A 21,362-nucleotide genomic window follows, 5' to 3' on the forward strand; every position below is an offset into this window, starting at 1 on the left:
ATGATCCCCGCTTTGATTATTCTCTTTTCCCCACAGTCATGGAACGTGCCAATACCTCTGTCGCTCCACTTGCTCCTAGTCTCCAGTACTTGGGGCAATTGCCCCCCTCCGACATAAACACTCCCATCACAGCACAAGACATTGAACTTATTTTCCTGTCCAAATGCAACATGGCCCCAGATCACAACTGTGCCACTTACTGCCACCTTCGAGATAGCCCCTATTCCTTCCTGACTGTCCTCGCCCATCTTCATAATGTCATCCTCTCTACTGTCTTCTGCACTGCCCTGTGGAAGATCTCCCACGTCCTCTTATTCCTCAAACCCTACAAACCCCCTTCTGCCGCCTCTTCCTATCGTCCCATCTGCCTCACCTCCAGCTTCAGTAAGGTCTTTGAATCCATCCTCTCCCACCATATCCATCAGCACCTTATTCAACACCACTTCCTCCCCCTTACCCAGTGTGGCTTCCAACCCACCTTCTCTGCTGAAGACCAACTCCTGAACCTCGTTCACCTTCTGTCCCTCCATCTCAACTCCCGTCGCTCCGCCATTTTTGTTTCCCTTGACCTCCAAAATGCCTGTGACCGTATATGGCATCCCGGTCTCCTCTTTAAACTCCAAACCTACGCCCTGCCTATCAATTTTGTCCGTCTGGTCGCTTCCTTCCTCTCGCACCGTCCTTCCTATGTCACCCTTCACAACATCAACTCCCATATCTTTTATCCGACGGCTGGTGTCCCCCAAGGCTCTGTCCTCTCCCCTCTCCTTTATCTCTTGTATACGGCTCATATGCCCCAGCCATCCCCACCAGTCCACCTTCTCCAGTGTGCTGATTACATTGCCTTCCTTGCTCTCTATCCTACCCTTCAACGGTCCCAACGTACCCTCCAAACCCACCTTAACCAGTTCACCACTTGGTGTAACCAGTGATTCCTCCATATCAACCCCTCCAAAACCCAGGAAATCATCATAGCCCACACCACTCGCTCCTTTCACCTCCATGATTTCTACCTAACCCTTTATGGTCGTCCCATCCAGCTCACCCCCACTCTAAGATACCTTGGCCTCACCCTCGACTGAAACCTCACCTGAACCCCTCATCTCCAGACCGTCCAGCAGAAAGTCAATTCCCCCCTTCGCCTTCTGAAACTCCTGTCTGGCCGGACATGGGGATTGCATCCTTCTACCGTCCTCCACACATACAAATCCCTCCACCGTCCTATCCTTTGTTATGCCAGTGTTGCCTGGATCTCCATCCCCACCCACTTTCACAAAGCCCTCCAAATCCTTGAACGCCATGCGCTCCACCTTGCCTTCCGTATCCGCCTTCCTTCCCCCACACAGCATCTGTATGAACTGATCCCCTTCCCCCACCTCATCCTGTTCCTCCAACATCTCCGCATCCTTTACATTTTCCACAGGCTTGCTCCCCCCCTCCCTCTGGTTTTCTCCATCCTCTTCTCCCTCCACCCGTTGCCGCGCCTCTATTGCTGTATCCCTCCCTCTCTCCACCTCCACACCCTCCATCTCCTTCATCAGGGCAATTTCCAGCGCCTCCCTCTCCTGGATGACGAACTTCGCCGTGACATCTACCCTTCCTTCCAACTATAGCCTGGCCTTGTTCCCCCCCTCCCCAGGGCCCCTTTTTTCCTCTCCCCTCCTTCTCCCAGAGCGGATTTTCCTCCTTGCCCCCCACCCTAAGACCATGCACCCATGCATGCCTCTTTCCTTCCCACATCCCTCCCTACCTGGCCCTCTTCAGCGCGCCCGCCGCCCATCTCCCCCCTCTCTTCCCCTCCTTCCATCCCTCCCTTCTTTCAGTCTCCCTCATCTCCTTACGTCTGGCAGATCCTCCGTTTTGATAATCATCAGTGTGCCACATCAGTGTTGTGGTTAGTGCTGTTTCTCCTGTGTGTCAAGAGGTGGGATTTTAATTGTGTGCTGCCTTGAGGTTCGTCGTCAGTGTTTGTTATGTGCTACGCCATCCGTCAATACTTTTTATGCTCTACTCATACTGTGCCTTGTGTTCTTTTAATTGTCGCAGTGTGTGGCTTTTTGTGTGCACTACTTTTAAACAGTTTTTTATCTCCATTTTTACAGTCGCCCCTTTTTTTGGCTATTGGCTTCCATGATGTTCCCCCCTTTTTTATATCTATGTTCACCATATTCTTTGCTTTGTTATTTTTAAATGTCTGCTATTGTTTGTTCTATGTCTTTCGGCTGAAGAGCAGCGCATATGCTGCTGCCAGCCCGCCCCGATTGGGAATTGAAATACAATAAAGAAAATAAAAACCCCGTCCAGTCAGTCTGGTACTCGCTCTGGATTGCGTTTCTGTCTCGGCGGTACTGCATTCTGGTCGTTGCTCCTTGTTGACATTTGCCTGGCTCTGGTTCCGAGTGGATTTACTGTTGGTGTTTGGTGTTGTGGTTTCCACAAGCCTCCGTTGTTTATCTCTTCCTTTGTGTCGGTCATATTCGGTCGTGGTCGGTCGTTGTCAGTTGTCGTTGGTCTGTCGTCAGACTCGTCCTGTGTCTACCCGGTGGTGCGTGCTCCACCGCCGGCGGCTTCCCCGCCTGACGGCTCCGATCCGCAGCCCAAGGCGTTCCTGCAGTTGGTTTTGGCTACTACACTTTTCATGGCGTATTTGCTAGACTGTTCCAGAAATAAACCGCAACTGACTACATACCGAGACTTGACACGCATTAATTTACCTGATATTGCAACTGAGACGCCATAAATGGTTTTCGAGACGTCTTCTATCCCCTTCTAAGACGGAAATAGACAACCTAGTGGATTTCATAACGAACCTACTCAATTGTATGACAAACTTGCTCTCATAAAAACTAGGAAAGTAGGAAGGAAAGCAGCGACTTTGTTAACTGAAGAACTAAAGCAAATCTAGAACAGCATAGATGCTGCACATCCGGCATGAAAACTGCGCCCAGCATATGAAAATCACATTGTTTACAAGAAGAATGAGAAGTGCAAAACTCGAGGATGCAAATGCTTTAGCCGACAACAGAAATACACCAGCTGTTCTGCGGAAAAATGTGCGTGGTCTTGGTACTGGCAATGTAAAGCGGCAGCTGATCTCATTGTCGCAGCCCAGGAGCTGAACCGGTACGGCACGTTACATACAACAATAACTGAACACAAACGAGTCACGTACACATTGATTACTTCATTGGTGGAGAGGGGCTGAGGTGGTAAACGACTGTAGCCACGAAAAGTTCTGGCGAAAGTCGAAAGCATGTTACTTTGCAATACCGTTACAAAACCTGTCTTGTGCATCAGATCAACATCTACGCGACACGATGGCATCACAGTCTAAATGATGAACCTTACTATTGATCCTCTACTGCCACTGGTAGGGATATCTTCTACCACTCCTCAACTACAGGTGTTTACCCACGGACCTGGAAACAGGGACTAGTTAGGCCATTAGCTAAAAAGCAGTTCGAACAGCTGTCTCTGATTCTCGACGTACTTGCATTCTTCCGGTGCTGTCCATGGCCTTAGTACATATAATCCGTAAGCAGCTAACAAACTACACATCTACAAGCAGCTTACTAGACAAATACCAATCAGGTTTCTGTAAACATTGCAGCATAATGTCTGCCTTAATAAAGATAACAGATAACCTGAAACTTGGAATTTATACACAAGATTCGAAGATCATGTGCCTCTTAAACTTCAGTAAAGCCTTCAACACTCTCGTCTTCGACATTTTACTTGCCAAACTCAGGAGCCTGACTTCGTCGCCAAGTACAGATGTATCATTTGTGGCACCATAATTTCACTGTTAAGGTAGGTAGTACCAGGCGTCCCCAGGGTTCGGTATTACATCCTATACTCTTTTCGCTGTACTTATATTATGTGTAATCACTTTTGTCCCAGTGCAAATAGCACATGTATGCTGATGACCTCCAGTTGTATCTAACAGAAAAACCAATCAACCTGAAGATAGCTATCAGAATGTCAACAATGACCTCGGTGGGCTATCAAAATGGCCACGGAGTGTAGGGTTAAAGCTGAACCCAACAAAAGCCCAAGCGGTACTGGGTGGTCATTCTAGGCTCATTAGCCCGAAATATAGGGAACCCTACTATCGTTAACCCTAAATGGGAAAAATATCAATTTCTCTTCTTCAGCGAAGAGTCTAGACATAATAATGGATGAAGATCTAAATAGAACTAAGGACGTAACTGCAGTGTGCAAGAAGGCATCAAAATCTCTTTGCCCTACAAAAATATAAGAAGCTCTCTGGTATTGACTTGAAAGAGAAACCTGTACAAACATTCATACTTCAAAGTATGTTTACAGCGGTTTTATACTACAAGTACTTTCTCAAGACAGCACACGATGCCTGGAACTGTTTATGAATGCTTGTGGTCGTCATTTCTGTGATGTTCGATCCTGTGATCATATTTCACCATCATATCGCCAGCTACTCTGGCTGGGTGCAGACAAGCACAGAAATTTCCAACCCCTCGGCCACGAATAGAATCAACAAACACTATCGCTCATATGTCTACTCGACCTTAACGTACTTGTCTGAACAGTTTTGCAGTTTTTCAGTAGCAGGGACTCGACTCTGGAATAATCTTCCATATTATCAGAGAAACGAGTAACATCTCCACTTTTAGAAGACAGTTCATCACATCTCTAGTAGAGCAACAATAAGGATTTCCATGGTCCCTGTACACATTCATTGCCACTCTGTAGCCTACTTTCCAACCAGATCGTCCTCATTTCCCAGCATCCTTAGCTGATGCGGTCTCCTTAACTTTCCTTTCCCCAGAACTTGCTGTATCAGGAAACATCACAATATTTTCATGGAGTGACTCCCACGTTGTTTTAATTTGGCGAATACCAATTATCGCCTGGACTGTAAAAAATTTGGGTGACCTATACAAGACGAGAGGCATACTAGAGGCATACTAGAGGCAAGGAACGTATTTGTAACTTATAACAGATCCTTACATTCATGTAACCGCGAAAATATGTGTTAAGTTACTTGAATAACTTACGGTCGTGACTTCTGGTGCATCCTGTAGATGGTGTAATAATACTTGAAAGATCTTAATTGTTCGTGACATAATTATTTTTTTCTTTCAGTGCTAAAGCTCCTTGGCTTCAGTGGCTTTTACAGAGCTCAGCGTTGTGCAACGGTTTGTCGTATTGACAGTTGTTCAAATAATTAGTAGTCATGAATGAAAACCGTCACCAAACTTTCTTCAGGCTATATTATTGGTCACTGCAAAACTACAATCACCATTGTATCCCGTATATATTTGCATAAGTTGATCCAGGATCAATGTGAAATATTAATCAAGACGAACACCATAGATTAATTTTGTATTATCACACCCTAAAAGATAGCGACTATTTATTAATGTATTGCAGTAATCAGTGAAATAATCACTAATGACACATAAACAATGCGGTGTACTTCATGACTAATTCACGTACACATTTTTACAGAATCACCTGGAAGATTCACGTTCTAGATCAAAGATTTTACACGTTTTAATTATGATTCCGCATGACTGAGTGGAGCCATACTATGCCAGATGGTGCTTGTCATGTGAATGCCCCTTCTACGCTGATACCCTTAATAGCACGATCTAAATACAATAGCTACTCTGGAATACATCAAACACGTAAATACATTGTGAATTGTACACTACAGATGGAATATCTCCTTGTGGTTGCAAATTACTTCTGTTGTTTTTTAAGTCAATAAATTCATGGTTGAACTCAAGTCTTATGAATTGATGCGAGAACAGTATCTTTCTTTTTACTTGATCTCTTTGAGTACTCCACGGTGATGGAACGCCATCTTGTGCTATGAAAGTTAAATGCGTAAGAGTCACTCTGACGAATCACCATTCAGTTACAGAGCTAGCACTAACAATTATAAATAATACTAATTAGGAAGTCTCTGAATATTAATTTGGTTCCAGGAGCTGATGTACGGTAGGTGTCATATGCTGGGCTACTGGGCGCTTTCATGAGTCATTGTGTTGTGTTACTTCAGTTACACGAATGTGTTGTGTCCTCGCCAATGGACGCAGTCGAAGCTGGAGCAATGATCAGTTTCAGAATGATGGGAGTCGCTTTGAAGTTTGCCACAAGTTCAGCCCAATCAGCAATCTCTGCTCCGGCACGAACGAGATGGTTTTCCGCGTTGTGATAAGTGGCGGCCAGAGGCAACAATGGGCAGTTCATATTCGGCATTGGTGTACCACAGTTCTAGTATGGAGTTCCAGGTTTGTTGTTCATAGCTACAGTTCTTAGTGGATATCAGCCTGTCAAACTTAGTCTACAAGCCTTCGCATAGGGACTACAGCGATTGACAGTGTGGTGCCCAGGATGGACGTAGCCTTGTTGACATTGTTTTCGGTAATGCACGCCTTCACGGACCACTTAGCTGTATCTGTCCACAAGGACATCCGACGAGTTGCACAATTTTAGGTAAGTGCCACAGCACAATAAAGTCTATATGTGTGTGTAATTAATTTGTTTACACTGTCACTGTTCCTCTGTCCACATTGGAGCACCTAAACCTAACATCATATGTGTGAGCTGTTCTATCCAGACGACCCATACACATTGAGAGAGGATGAGCCACCCTCTCACTATTCTCCATATTCAAGGGTACAATTTAATGTCGATTTTTAACTCAAGACACAGTGTCTGTGAGTCAACATGAAGTTATCAGCATGAGCAGGCATTGATGGAAGTATGTACATTTCTAATACATGCGCGATCTTTATCGTGGCTCTCCTTCAAATAGTATTTTACTGGAGTTTAGACCAAGCAGGCGGTCTTATCATTTAACAGTATATCTGGCGGTAGACGTTTGGGGCTTGGAAGCAACGTTTAGCTATTAGGGAAAAGAACATCTTGAAGCACTTACCGAGGCCAGAATGCTGGGCGCAAGAATTTCCTGCATCGGAGAGCAGACAATGCGTTCAGTTAAAGAGGCGAAAAAATGGCCTACTTGGACTTAACCCTTTTAGGTGTTTCTTGTCACAGGAGGGGCAGGAGGCATAAGAGAAGACTATTTTGCCTGCACATTGTGTTACAACATTCTCATAAATGCCCTTGGTGAACAGGGATGTTAGCTATAGAAATTTACAAGCTTCCATGTTCACCGTGGACCAGATACTATCGAGGGAGCCATTAGATCGTGTCGTCCCTCAGCGTGCAGATTTTTGGAAAGCCTCACGGCTTCAAAATAATTTTATAAGCAGTGCAACATTTATGGCGGCTCTAAAATGATCTTCCTTGGGACACAAAAGCACTTCTTTTAGTTTTAGTTAACCGGGGGCCCCTGGTCAGACATGTGGTAACTTCCAGGCCATCCAAATGATGATCTCCATGATTAATGTGTTACTCACTTAAGCACTATATGGAATCTCAAAACACACTGCCTAAAGTAACTGTAGGAAAAAAAGTATGGAGTGCAGTGTCTCCTCCTCCCTGTGTGTGAATTTGCGAGTCAGGGATTGACTGCTTCCCCTGAAAAGAGAAGAGTATTGTTAACTTTGTTTAGGATTGGCCAGTGAGTACAGCAGATGAGTTAGAGGGAAGAGTCTCGTGAAGTCTTGTGAATGGCAAGAAACCCTTGTGTGTTTGTGTGTGTGTATGTGGGGGGGGGGGGGGGAGGTTGCGGGACTGCTTTTGTGGGGTATACCAAGATTTGATGGAAAGTGACGAGGAGAAACTTAGTCTTCTGATTCAGACTCCAGTCTGTGTGAAGAGTCTTCTTATTCAGACTCTGGTCTGGAGTGGTCTTCTGATTTAGACTCCAGTATAGAGAGGGTTCGGGTCGTGACTTTTATTATGAGTGGGGTTCAGTTGGGACACTTGGCCCGAGCGTGACTTCGTACTTCTACTGTTGTTGACTGGGACGCCTGTGGTGAGGACTTAGCTGTAATAATCGAGCCAAACTGGTCCATGGTAAGGCCAGCAAATGGGAGTGTTACACGCTGGAATCTGCTTGGATTTCAGGATTTCATTAGAGAGAAATTGTGATCCGTCTAATAGATTGCCCGCCGTAACTTCGCATACCTCGTGCCCTCGACAGGGAATTACAGGTGCTGCACATCATTGCTCTGCAGACGCTGGAACCATGACCATCACCTGAGACTGGAATCATGAGCATCACCTGAGACAGCGCAACACTTCGAGGAAAGGGGTATTGTATTGCCGCTGCAGCTTGTTAGGGCAAACGGAATCACAATCTCGCCACTTGTTCTCAGTTACACCAACATAGTATAACTTCTGTATATAATAAATCCATCGAAGACCTCAGTAGTAGATAATTTCAGATTGTGTTATCCACATTTTGTGACAGAGTAAATAGTTCAATCAGGAAAACCTTAGTCTTTGCCAGCCAGCCGCCACCCAGGAGAGTTTCATTTGTTTGTTGCACATGGTGTAAGTGACACATTTAGTTAATGTTCTATTTTGTCATCATGCTTACCATGTATTTTTTGTTTTATTTTTAAATAGTATACTTGTTCCATAACTTTTATAAAAGATCAATCCCGTGTTGTAGATTTATCACTCAACAAAAATTGACTGAAGTAATTACAGGGCCATCATTTCACTAAAACTATTTCAGCATTCAAGTTCATTTAGATTCTGGTAAGTGTTGTTGTTGTTTTTGGGGAATGAGACCAGACACCGAGGTCATCGGTCTCATCGGATTAGGGAGGGAAGGGGTAGGAAGTCGGCCGTGCCCTTTCAAAGGAACCATCCCGGCATTTGCCTGGAGAGATTTAGGGAAATCGCGGTAAACCTAAATCAGGATGGCCGGACGCGGGACTGAACCGTCGTCTTCCCGAATGCGAGTCCAGTGTCTAACCACTGCGCCACCTCGCTCGGTCTGGTAAGTGTGAAACATCTAATGCGGGCTATCAACAACAAACACAGCGAAAGGGCAAAATCAATTTAGCAGACGCATGGGGTGGGTAGTCAAGTGGAGTGTCTAATATACTAGTTAAAGTGATTGCCGTCAGGGCGGTAACGCATAGTTGCCTGTCGCCTTCCAAACCACACCACAAGTCCAGTGTAGTCTTGCAACATCAGAACGGAAATAGAGTTATGATTGATCCCGTTGATAACTGTTTCCTGCATTCTGATTTTATGTGTACACAACAGGGGAAAAAGCTCCATTGCGTAGTGGAACGTTACAGGAGAAAGCTAACCCAAGTTCAATCTACTGCAGCCCCAGTTCCATTCATTTATGTGATATACTATGTGCAGGGCCTCATTTCCTTTCATTGTGCTGAATTTCTCTGTGCTATGTGACTATTTTCAATTTTTTTCCAGTGGGATCGCGTTACGCAGTTTGTTGTTTCGGTATTAGAATTTTACATTCTGCATATTTTCAAAGTATCAGGGGTTATTCTGTCACTCTGACGACAGTAATCTACACTTTTTTATACAGAGACACACCTTCTAGCGTGAAAACCCCAATTACCCTTTCAAGCTACCCATATTACATATGTCGTACCACAGAACACATCGGTTAATTGTTACGAGTAAGACTGCCTTTCAGATGCTCCTAGCCATGTTTTTTTGAAAAAGGTTGAAAATTAGAAAAAAAAATGTAATGCCTTTTATCACCGATGATACACTCTTTACTTGTATGTAATCAGTCACGTTGCTGGAGATACCCTACACATTTGTAGCTTTCCATTCCAATTAGTCTCTATTAATCATTTCGATCTCTCCCTCGTAAAGAAGAGAACTCTATACGTTTCGTGATGGCTGTTACGTGGAATAAGTCAGAGCGTGATGCTATGACATATGGACCGTTTCATCACCTGTCTGCATAACGTATTCTGAGCGTCTTGGACTCGGGCTGTTCCATATCATCAAGATGAGTAATGCATCTTCGTTCGACAGGTGAATAGCCTTGCGTACTTTGAATACCACTCTGTGTTAGAACTTATTGCTTTTTTATTGTGCCCTTCTCGAAGATGGACAAAACTTGCAGAGTGAACTGAATAATTGTAAATACACAACCGGCGATACGAGGACTGCAATATCAGGGAATTTCTAAAGACACTCCAAATTACAAGGAATTTAATTCCTGCTATATATGCGACGTAAGGATTTTTCCCGTGATATTCGATGAACGACTCTTATTTTGGTAACATTGTAATTTAGTTTTCGAAACAAGAACAGAGGTGGTACAACGTATAAGCCTCAAATATACGACGTATCAGATCTGTAGGTCTGTAGTTTATTTTCTCGTCATAGTATGGCACTGATTGTATTTACGGAGCCATCGTGATCTATCATCGATCAATTACTTCACAAATAGCACTGATATTAGGTGCAAATTCTGCCCGTGTACTCATATTTCACACGATTACATCTGAAATGAGCTCAGTAAGATTGATCAGCGTTGTTTCAGAAACTGTAAAGGCATCAGGCAGTTCTTTTGTTCTTCTCATTTACAATAGAAACAAAACTTTAAAAAAGTCAGGACACGTTCATAGCACTGTCGACCTTGAAAAAATTTCGCAGTGTAAAATAGCAGAGGACGTTCGAAATTCTCAGGAAAATGAGTGTAAGTTATAGGGAAAGAAAGGTAGTATAGAATATGTACAAGAAGCAAGAGCGAAAAATAAAAGTAGAAGACCAACAACGAAGTACACGGAAAAGGAGGGTTACAACACACATATGCAGTCTTCCAACCTAATTGAAATCTGTACATCTAGACGCAATAGCAGAAATAAGGGAAGGTTTTAGGGACCGTTATGAAATTCGGGCTTAAAAGATATCAGTGATAAAATTATCTGATGACGTTACTACCCCTTGCTGGACATATGGAATGAACAGTCTAATTACACACAAAATTGATTGAAAGAATACTGAAGAAAGACGAATGTGATAAGGAGTGGCAGAAATGAGATTACCGATAAAGTTGACATATACTCTGAGGACTACGAATTCGTCGAGCTGAAGGGGTTCTGATAACTTGAGAACAAAATAACACAGAACGGACGAAGCAAGGAGGACATGAGGAAGACAAACACAAGCAAGGAGGACATTCTTGATCAAGTCAACGGGTATCAAAGATTGGAATTAATTTGAGGAAAAAATTCTGAGAATCTATGTTTAGAATATACCATTCAGGGATATGACGGGTACAACTATTCGACCAAAAACATCTGGTAAACACCGGTTCTAAAATACACATCTTAAGATCTATAAGAACTTCTTCATCCTCGACACTATGGAACAACTCCTGTACAGCAAGCTCTGTGATTTTCGTATTTTAGGAAGAGAGAGGATGAAACAAAACAGGAAAAAAAGTCTCGTAAACATGGGTTCTAAGATGCTTACCTTAATTGCTATACGCACCAGTTCAGTGGAAGTGATGTGATGTGTTTCACAGCAGCGAAGATCAACAAACGCCCATAGCTCTTAAGGTATAGTATTTAGAAACCATATTTACTGGACGTGTTTTTCTTGTCTGATCCATACTGCTGTCTCTCATAATATCGAAACCAAAGAGATTATAGTAGCAGAGGTTTGGTTCACAATATTGAAGATGAGGAAGTGCTCATAGCACTTAATGTATGCGTTTTCGAGTCCACGTTTACTTGCCTATTATGCTTGTAATGTTCGTTCGAGAGTTAACCATTCCACCTGGTACAACATTTAATTCTTGATATATACGAAAACAAAGCAAATCACATCTACGTTCATTTGCTACAGATAAGAAACATCGTTGATTTTTCCTAGTTCATCTTCTAGCAAAGAAAATTAGAGTGGGCTAGTTTCATTTGTCACCAATGCGACATAACAATTTCAAACCAATGATCAAGAAAGAACGCTGCTTACCAGATCTGGAACCGTCACTCAAAAATGGTTCAAATGGCTCTGAGCACTATGGGACTTAACTTCTGAAGTCATCAGTCCCCTAGAACTTAGAACTACTTAAACCTGACTAACCTAAGGACATCACACACATCCATGCCCGAGGCAGGATTCGAACCTGCGACCGTAGCGGTCACGCGGTTCCAGACTGAAGCGCCTAGAACCGCTCGGCCACTCCGGCTGGCGGAACCGTCACTAACGTGTATCTGAGCAACTTGATTGCAGACGCCTAGCGGCCATTAAATCGGCCATCTCTCCTGGCCCGTGATTCGATCTTATGTGAAGATAAGTAAATGATGTGTGACGACAGTCATTCGTATCAGGCTGGGACACAGATATTACTCTCCACAAACCAAACAGAAAAAAAATTCTGAGGTTGGTCCCGGAAAATATTTAGACTGTCACTGAATTTGTTAATGATCAGGGCAAAGGGCCGCCACAGACAATGCAGGAAACCGTGAATCGATGCATGAACCGTTTGCTGACACCTGTCTGCGCATTCGCATCTACTGCATGGACTATCCCTAACACTTCGCTGTATCACTACGTTTGACTGAGTGAATGGAGCAGAAATGTTGTGTGTTCAGTTTAATATAACACGAAATGGCGGTGAGTGTGATACGATTCGCAGAAAACATGAGCAGAACTGTTCGCGCTGCACAATAGTTCATAGACGTATTTTGGGGAAACCTTCAGCAGTCTTCAATGCGTAACCGAGTGGCTAAATGGTTCGAAACGAGTTCTGTAGCGAATCAAAACCGTAGGTAACCGAGAAGTGTCCAAACATCAACAAAACACTTCTCGACTGATACGGCCACAACAAAGTCCGAAAGAATCCTAAGCCCTTTCACCTATGCAAGTTGGAATTAAGAGGTCTCTGGTCGAAATATTATCAGAAATGACCTGGGTCTGTGTAAATTTTCTGTCATGCATGAATTAAAGCGTCTAAACGAACTTTTATGTGGTGAGTTCGGAAGTGGTTTCATATTAAAGTTGATTCAGAACTTTTGGATTCTCCGTTTTTTCTTTTCTTAGAAATCTGATTTGAATTGCCAGGCTATGTGAACCGAAACGGCATCCACCATTATTCATCAGAAAATCTTCTTTAGTACTTTGGAGAGCCGTTGAATAGTCCCAAGGTCGGTGTTTGGTGTACAATGTCTTGGCCCTTAACGCGATTCTTCCAGCGAACTGTTAATATTAATCAGTATGTCCAGAAACTGTTTAATGCATATGTGGAGTTACTCAGAGTAGATGAACGATTGTATAGGTATTTTCAGCAGGACGGAATCCATTGTGTAGACAAAGCTGTAAAGTGTACTTGAGGTATTCGGTGAGCATAGGACTGTCAGCAGAAGTGTGAGAATTTCTAGCCATCGCTATCGCCTGATCTCTCTTGTAGTCTCTCAGAACAGAAACAGTCTTTTGTAATCATTTTTAGGTTTGTAGCGAATTGAAACGTTAAGTGAACTCAAATGATCCACACAAACTGGAAGAGCTGCAGCAGAACACTGGGAACAATATTGCTACTGTCCCTCAGACAGAGGCGCTAGGCGTGACTCACAATTTTATGAGCACAGTGACGCAACGACGTCAGTGGAGGCTATGATCAGCATCTGTACATTACCTCTGCACACGCGTGTTAAGAAGGTTCAATCATGTGTCAGCTGTTCTTTAACATATTGTCCAGGCTAGTTTCACTTAGCCCATTCCGTACAAGGAAGCACAAGAAGTGCTGTATGGAAGTTGACTGCAGACGATCAACCTCTACTTACAGGTTCGATGTGTGGCAAATGGACGCGCTTGGAGCGGTAGCAGCAGCAGCAGTTCTCTGATACAGCGTAATTTAGTTTAGTTTGTGTTTTTTTTTCACGCATTTCTGCTAAGGATTCAACTACATACGTGTATTTTACTATGTAGACTAGTGTTGAGCAAATTATCCTAAATATTCTTTTCTGTGCACATCTTAGAGTATATCGTTCTGCGAGCCGGATTCCTTGTGTAATTTTCCGTCGTCAGAAACACCTCGACAGGTCTTTAACGTCTCTATCTTTAAATCTCTTGTTAGCACACAGCATGTAGCTTAGATCTATGCATTGGAGTTTGCGTGTTTATTCCCTGCAGCAGCTTTTTGATAAGCAGAGCTTCTTGTAAAAGTAACTATTGATACATAAATTTTCAGTAGAGAAATTGGTATCCGTATTACGAGCTTGTGTATCTTGCAGCCTCTGGCTATAGTGAGAATGCTGAAGAGTAGTTTTTAGTGTTTGTTTATTCTCCTCCTTACAGTTTGAGTACATTCCATCCTCAGCAGACCCACAGATGGGTAATTTTCTTTTCTGCTAGCTCTGCTGATACTTTCTAAGTTAATCTTGACTGCTTTGTTTGAATTTTTCGAGATATTACTGTCAGTTTTTTACACAGTACGATATAACTGTGCTTGTGGTTGACCGGACACAAGATTAGCTGCTGTCCCTAAACAACTAGAAGCTGCGTTGGCTACGGTCGGCAGGCTTCCGGTTAATGCTCAATGCTGCTGCGACACTGGGGCGTCGGTGACGAGACTTGCGACACGTTCGGTGAAGTTGGAATCCCCTTGAGACCTGGTTCTCTCTGTATCTTCCGATACGCAATTTCTGACCATTCTGTCCTCACTCGAGAGTGAGTGGCGGACGGTGATGGGTTCGCGTGTCACTGCGTGGAAGAGGGAACGGGCCCTACAGCTGACTCCTTACGCCTTAGCAACAGGTACGAAGAGCTACCCAGATAATAATTCTGAACCAACAGAGGCCTCTCCTGAATGAGATTTTCACTCTGTAGCGGAGTGTGCGCTGATATGAAACTTCCTGGCAGATTAAAACTGTGTGCCCGACCGAGACTCGAGGTCGGGACCTATGCTTTTCGCGGGCAAGTGCTCTACCATCTGAGCTACCGAAGCACGACTCACGCCCGGTACTCACATCTTTACTTCTGCCAGTATCTCGTCTCCTACCTTCCAAACTTTACAGAAGCTCTCCTGCTTCTGTGAAGTTTGGAAGGTTGGACACGAGGTACGGGCATAATTGAAGCTGTGAGTACCGGGCGTGAGTCGTGCTTCGGTAGCTCAGAGGTAGAGCACTTGCCCGCGAAAGGCAAAGGTCCCGACTTCGAGTCTCGGTCGGGCACACACTTTTAATCTGCCAGAAAGTTTCGGAGGCCTCTCCTGTTGGACCTGCGACCGATTCTCCTGCCCAGTCCGGACAGGTGCAGAGATTAGGTAAGTGAGTCATTCGCAGGTTGAACATGAAGTGGGTGATGGGGCCCTACACGCAAATCGGATCAAGGGCAGGAAAGAATGCCACCGTGCACTCAACATGCTTGCCAGATGAGGCTCTGCTGGCGGTTATCGAGCCCACTGTGGGTAACCACCTGCAAATAGTGACACATGTCGCCATGAATGACACCTGGGCTCCTCTTGTCGGATTGCTGATTTGGTGAATGGAATTAGCATCGCACGCGGGGTGTAGTGTAAGCTATTAGTAGCATCGTACCCAGGGTCGATTGCGGTCCTCTCGTTTGGAGCAGAGGGGAAGGTCTAAACCAGAGGCTCAGACGGCTCTGTAGCGGTATCGGTGGAGAATTGTAGGGTTTCCGTTAGTAGATAAAGCGTGCACTATACACAGGAAGCGTCTACTTAAGTGTGTACATGGCACATGGTTTTTTTAGGTTAGACAACTGCCGCCACCTCCCTATCCCCTCGTGATCAAACATGAATTGTCTGTCAATATCTAAATTACATCAACCACACTGTTTTTCTGAGAATGCTCGTCCTCTAAGATCGGACGTTAGTATACTGCAGGAGCATCCAAGGAAGGTTCCCAGAATCGCTTATAACTACTAATCGCTTGTTGAAGGTTATAATGCCGAGATAGTATTAGGAGCAGAAAGAAAGTTGGTTCAGACCGGAAGTGATTAGCAACGAAATCCTAATTTAGATTTATTATAAGAATAGATTAGTTGCTAGTGGTGAAGGCGTATTTATTGCAGCAAATATCTTGATAATATCTAACAAGGTTATGACAGATGCCGAAAGTGAATTAACCTGGTCGAAGTCAAGCGCCAAAGGTAGATCAAAATGGTAATCGGATGCTTTTGTAGACGCTCTGGGTTATGGCTGTAGTGCTGCAGCACTTCAGAAATAATAAACACAATGTCGTTCATAATTTTCCTGGTCGTACTCTTACAGGGCGGGGTGGGGGGGGGGGAGTGGGTAACTTCAGCATGTCCGGGTATATTGCGAGAGTCATCAAAAAGCTGTTGCAACAGAGAGAGTTTCGTGTGACATTTTTCTGAATGTCTTGTCCGAAAATTACTTTGAACAGGTAGTTAGAGGGAAGAAACCCATGAAGGTAACGTCTTAGACCTCCTAGTTACAAACAGACCTGAACATACCGAATAGGTTAATGAAGACGAAGGTATTAGTGATTAAAAGGCTGTGATAGCAGCTGTGACTCGGGTTTTACAAGGAATGTTAAGAAAGGAAGCTGTTTTTGCTTAGCGAGAGTGACAGGACACAGTTTGCAGAGTGTCTGAGTAATCAGCATCAACTAATTAGTGAGAGGTTGCAGATTTGGAGCACAACAGTGGAAAATTAAAAAGCATCGTTTAACTTGCATTAGACATGTATGTTGTGAGCAAGGCCTTAAGGGATGAAAAAGACCCACTGTGGTTTATTAGCCTTGTTAGAACACTTCTGCGTAAACAAAGGGAGATTCACCTTTGATTCAAGAGAAGTCAAAAACCTAGCTGGCCAAAAAAGAGAGCAATGAGAGCTTTATTCAATTACTGTGAAAGTAAAATTAAGTCAAAGATCTCAGTAAAAATTCCAAGAGGCTTTATGTGAAATCAGTAAGCGGTACTACTACTCAGATGCCGTAGGGGCACCAAAACTGTGGACAACAGAAGACCAAAATACTGAATTCCATCTTCCTGAGTTGTTTCACAGCGGAATATCGTAACGCGGTCTGTGCTTTCAATCATCATACGAACGTCGTAATGGCAGTTAATAAGAGTGATCACGGGAATGATAAACAATCACAATCGCTTAGTAGTGTAAAGATATGAGAAGCAGATGAGAAACATATAAGCTTCAACAAAGATATATCGAAAGAACTTGCTCCGCTTCTGGAAGCAGTTTATAGTACATCGTTAGAGCAACGAAAGGTATCTAGTGACTGGGAAAAAGCATGTTATTCCCTTTTTAGAGAAGGGCTGACACATACAATTGCATCGTTGACGTCAGCCTGTTGTAGAATTATGGAATACATTTTATGGTCAAGAATTAAGACTTTTTAGAGAACGAAGATCTCCTTAATGAAAATCAGCATGGATGCCGCAAACTGTGATCTTGCGAATCCCACCTCGCCTCGTTCCTCCAAGTGATGCTTAGCGTTGTGAACAACGGTGCTCAGCTTGATGACGTGTTCCTTGACTTTAAGAGGTATTTGACACTGTACCGCACTGCCATTTAGTGGAAAAAAATACGAGCTAATCGAGTATCGGACTAGATTTGTGACTGGTCTCAGGACTTCCTTGCGTATGGAACTCAACACATTGCTCTTTAAGGAACAAAGTGGACAGATGTAAACGTAGCTTCCGGAGTACCTCAAATAAGTGTCATAAGACCGTTACTGTTTTCAAAGTACGTAAACAATTTAGTAGAAAGCCTAGAAAGCTCTTTAAAACTGTTCCCTGATAATGCGGATGTTCATGTTGTTACCACAGGTTCCTCTTAGTCTGCAGAGAAACGTCTTGCAGCATCCGTGAACGAATATCTGTAATGCCAAAAGACAATATCCATTGGAAGACTTGCAGATGATTGATGAATGGTGCAGGATCTGGGAGATGACCCTGCGCACACACAGGAAATGAAAGCCGTTATTTTATTGTTGTACAACCACACTGTTGAAGAGAAACTGCTGAAAAAAGGGTCTACCGTAAAATACAGGGTGTATCACCTAAAAGTTGCACTTCAAAGAGTGCAGAAAAGGAACGTGCGATTGATGCGTGGTTTTCACAAAATGGATTGGTAGTCAGGGACTCGTAATTTTAGTCAATCAACAAGCTACAGTAACACTTAGAAAATGTGTTTTTGTGCCTACACACAGTCTTTTAAATGATAACAGTTCCTATTGACATTAACAAACTAAACGCAGTGTAAATTAGAATGTAAAGGTGGTTTTTGCAAGATTCTAATACGAGTCGTTTACGAGATATCGTATTCTAAAAAAGTTTCCACACCGACGTTTGTACAATACCTGTGGTAGCACACACCAAAAAACAACACAAGTGTGTATGATAGTTATGTGGATTCTGGTCAGTAACGAGACAACTGACCATCACAGGTTCTGTTCTAAATAACCACCGGCAGCGGCAATACTCACTTCCAGCCTGGTAAGAAACGACAGCTGCACACGTGCTGGCATTTTAACAGAGGTGCCGAGCAAGCAGTAGTAATACACCGTTGCATATCATCGGATGTGTTTGCTCTGTCCTTCTAAACTGCTTCTTTCTATTTTCCCCACAGAAATAAGTCTACAGGGGTCAAATCCGGGGAACAGGCCGGCCAAGCTACACGTCCTCTGCGTCCACTCCAACGATTCGGAAACAATTCACGAAGACATGCTGTGGTACTTTGTGCATTATGGATGAACAGGCACCATGTTGGTACCACAGGTTATTCCTGGTCTGCAGAGGAACGTCTTGTAGCATCCGTGAAAGATGATCTGTTCACAGGCTGCGATATTTGTAGGCGTCCAGCGTTCTGTCTCTGAAAAACGGGTCTATGAACTGATGGTTCACTCGCCCAAGCCACATTTTTACACTCCGCGGATGCACATTCCACCTGACGAAGCGAACGGCGATTTCCAACCGACCAACAGCGTACGTTTCGGTGTTTTACTTTGCCATGATTGGTAAATGTGGCTTCATCACTAAGCAAATTAGATGATACACCTGTAGTATAGTGTCTTAACGCCCATGTACAGAAATTAACGCTATTCTCATGACCTTTTCCGTGCAGCTCTTGATGCAGAGAGATGTGACAGGGATGGGACCTATATGGATGGAGACTGTGTAGGAGACTTGCCTGACTCCTGCCACTTCTTCGTGCTATTACGTGGAAGCTAAGGTGCGGATCTGCTGCAACAGCAGCAAAAAAAATATTTCCCTCTCTTTTGTAATCACTTATTTCCTTCTGTTACGCTGTCACGTAATTGATTGAAGAAGTTGAGAAATGATTGCTGAGGTGGTTGACGTCTATTGGGATATCTTTCGTCATACACCGTACAAGAAAGAACTGCATTCTTCCTACACTCTCCATATACCGTGAGGATGTCGGCTTTTTCTGCACTGGTAAGTCCTATCGTCCACTCACAACCTGTTACTGGGTCTGTCACATACTGACTGTCTAGCATGTCGCAGTGCACTCAAGGAATACACAAGCCAACCTCAAGCAAACATGACAACCTCATGCCTAGCAACTGCGCGGATTGAATGACACAGGCCAGGCGGTGTGGCCGAGCGGTTCTAGGTGCTACAGTCTGGAACCACGCGACCGCTACAGTCGCAGGTTCGAATCCTGCCTCGGGCATGGTTGTGTGTGATGTCCTTAGATTAGATAGGTTTAAGTAGATCTAAGTTCTAGGGGACTGATGACCTCAGAAGTTAAGTCCCACAGTGCTCAGAGCCATTTGAACCATTTGATTAAATGACACAAACATGTGTCGGTGTGAAAACATTTCAAAATACGTTATCTTGTAAACGGCTCTCACTAGAATCCTGCAACAAACACCACTGACATTGTAATTTACCATCTTCTTACACTGTTAATACAAATGGACATTATTTTGTTTTGTTTGTGGTAAGATCCTCTGGGACCAAACTGCTGAGGTCATCGGACCCTAAGTTTACACACACTACTTACCCCTAAATTAAAGTAACTTATGCTACGGACAACACACATACCCATGCCCGAGGGAAGGCTCGAACTTCCGACCGGGTGGAGGGGAGGGGGGGGGGGAGAGCCGCGACCGTGTTCCACTTAGAAAAGAGTTTGCACAAAAATACACTTTCTATTATGACAGTCTCTTTATTGGCTAACAGTACGAGCCCCTCACTGCCAATCTATTTTATGAAAACCGCACATGAAAAGCACTGCTGTGATAGTCTTAGGTGATTCACCATGTATATCGTAGTAACTGGAGCGTCCTTAAGTGGAATGACCACATAAAACAAATAGCTGCGAAAGCAGATGCCAGACAGAGATTCGTAGGAAGAATCCTAAGCAAAGGTAACTCATTCACGAAGGAAGTGGCTCATAAGACGCTTGTTATAGCGAATCTTGAATGTTGTTCATGTATTCTTACTAGACGGATCTGCCGGCCGCGGTGGTCTAGCGGTTCTAGGCGCGCAGTCCGGAACCGCGTGACTGGTACGGTCGCAGGTTCGTATCCTGCATCGGGCATGGATGTGTGTGATTTCCTTAGGTTAGTTAGGTTTAAGTAGTTCTAAGTTCTAGGGGACTGATGACCACAGATGTTAAGTCCCATAGTGCTCAGAACCATTTGAACCATTTGAACTAGACAGATCTGATAGAAGAGATTGAGAATATCCATAGAAGAGCGGCGCATTTCGACACGGGATCGTGTAGTTGGAGCGTGAATGTTACCGAGATGCTAAACAAAGTATACTGGCAGACGTTACAAGAGAGGCGTTGGGCGTTATGGGGAGATTTACTACTGAATTTTCGAGAGAGCTGTTTCCAGGAAAGTGGGATAACACATTACTTCCTCCCACATACATCTCACTTAATGACCATGACGACAAAATTCGAGAAACTACAGCCAATACAGACGGTTATCGGCCATCATGCTTTTCACACCCCATACGCGAGCGGAACAGGGTAAAAGGAATCAGTGAGTCGTACCACAAGTCCCTCATCCACACACCATGAGGTGACTTACGGAGTACTATGTAGATGTGGAAGTAGATGAAGAAGTAATTACAATTTCACGACTAGTTATTTACAGTATGCTAGTATTGATATTTAAAGTTCCTATTACACGTCAGCTTGACTCAAGCAATTGTATGGCTACAGCCTCGTCAATGGAATAATCCATTTCACCGTAGTGTAGACAGAGTGAATCACGTAAGACATATCACCCCTTTTATTTTGTGAACAATTCCAGGTATCGAAAAGAGGTTTTCCGCAAATGGTGGCATGCTAAGCGGCCTGTAGTTTCGTATATGATAAAGAGCCTTCAGAAAGAATGATATACTTTTTCTACGGCGTCCGAAAGCGCTTGAAAGAACGAGTACAGTGATATGATACGTGTTAACTTTGAGGTGGAAACTCTTATAAAAAGAATGCTATAAATGTACCAAAATTGGAAAGCAAAGTTGCCATAGGA

This window comes from Schistocerca americana, chromosome 7 (genome assembly GCF_021461395.2).
Source record: "Schistocerca americana isolate TAMUIC-IGC-003095 chromosome 7, iqSchAmer2.1, whole genome shotgun sequence".
NCBI classification, from domain to species: Eukaryota; Metazoa; Arthropoda; class Insecta; order Orthoptera; family Acrididae; genus Schistocerca; species Schistocerca americana.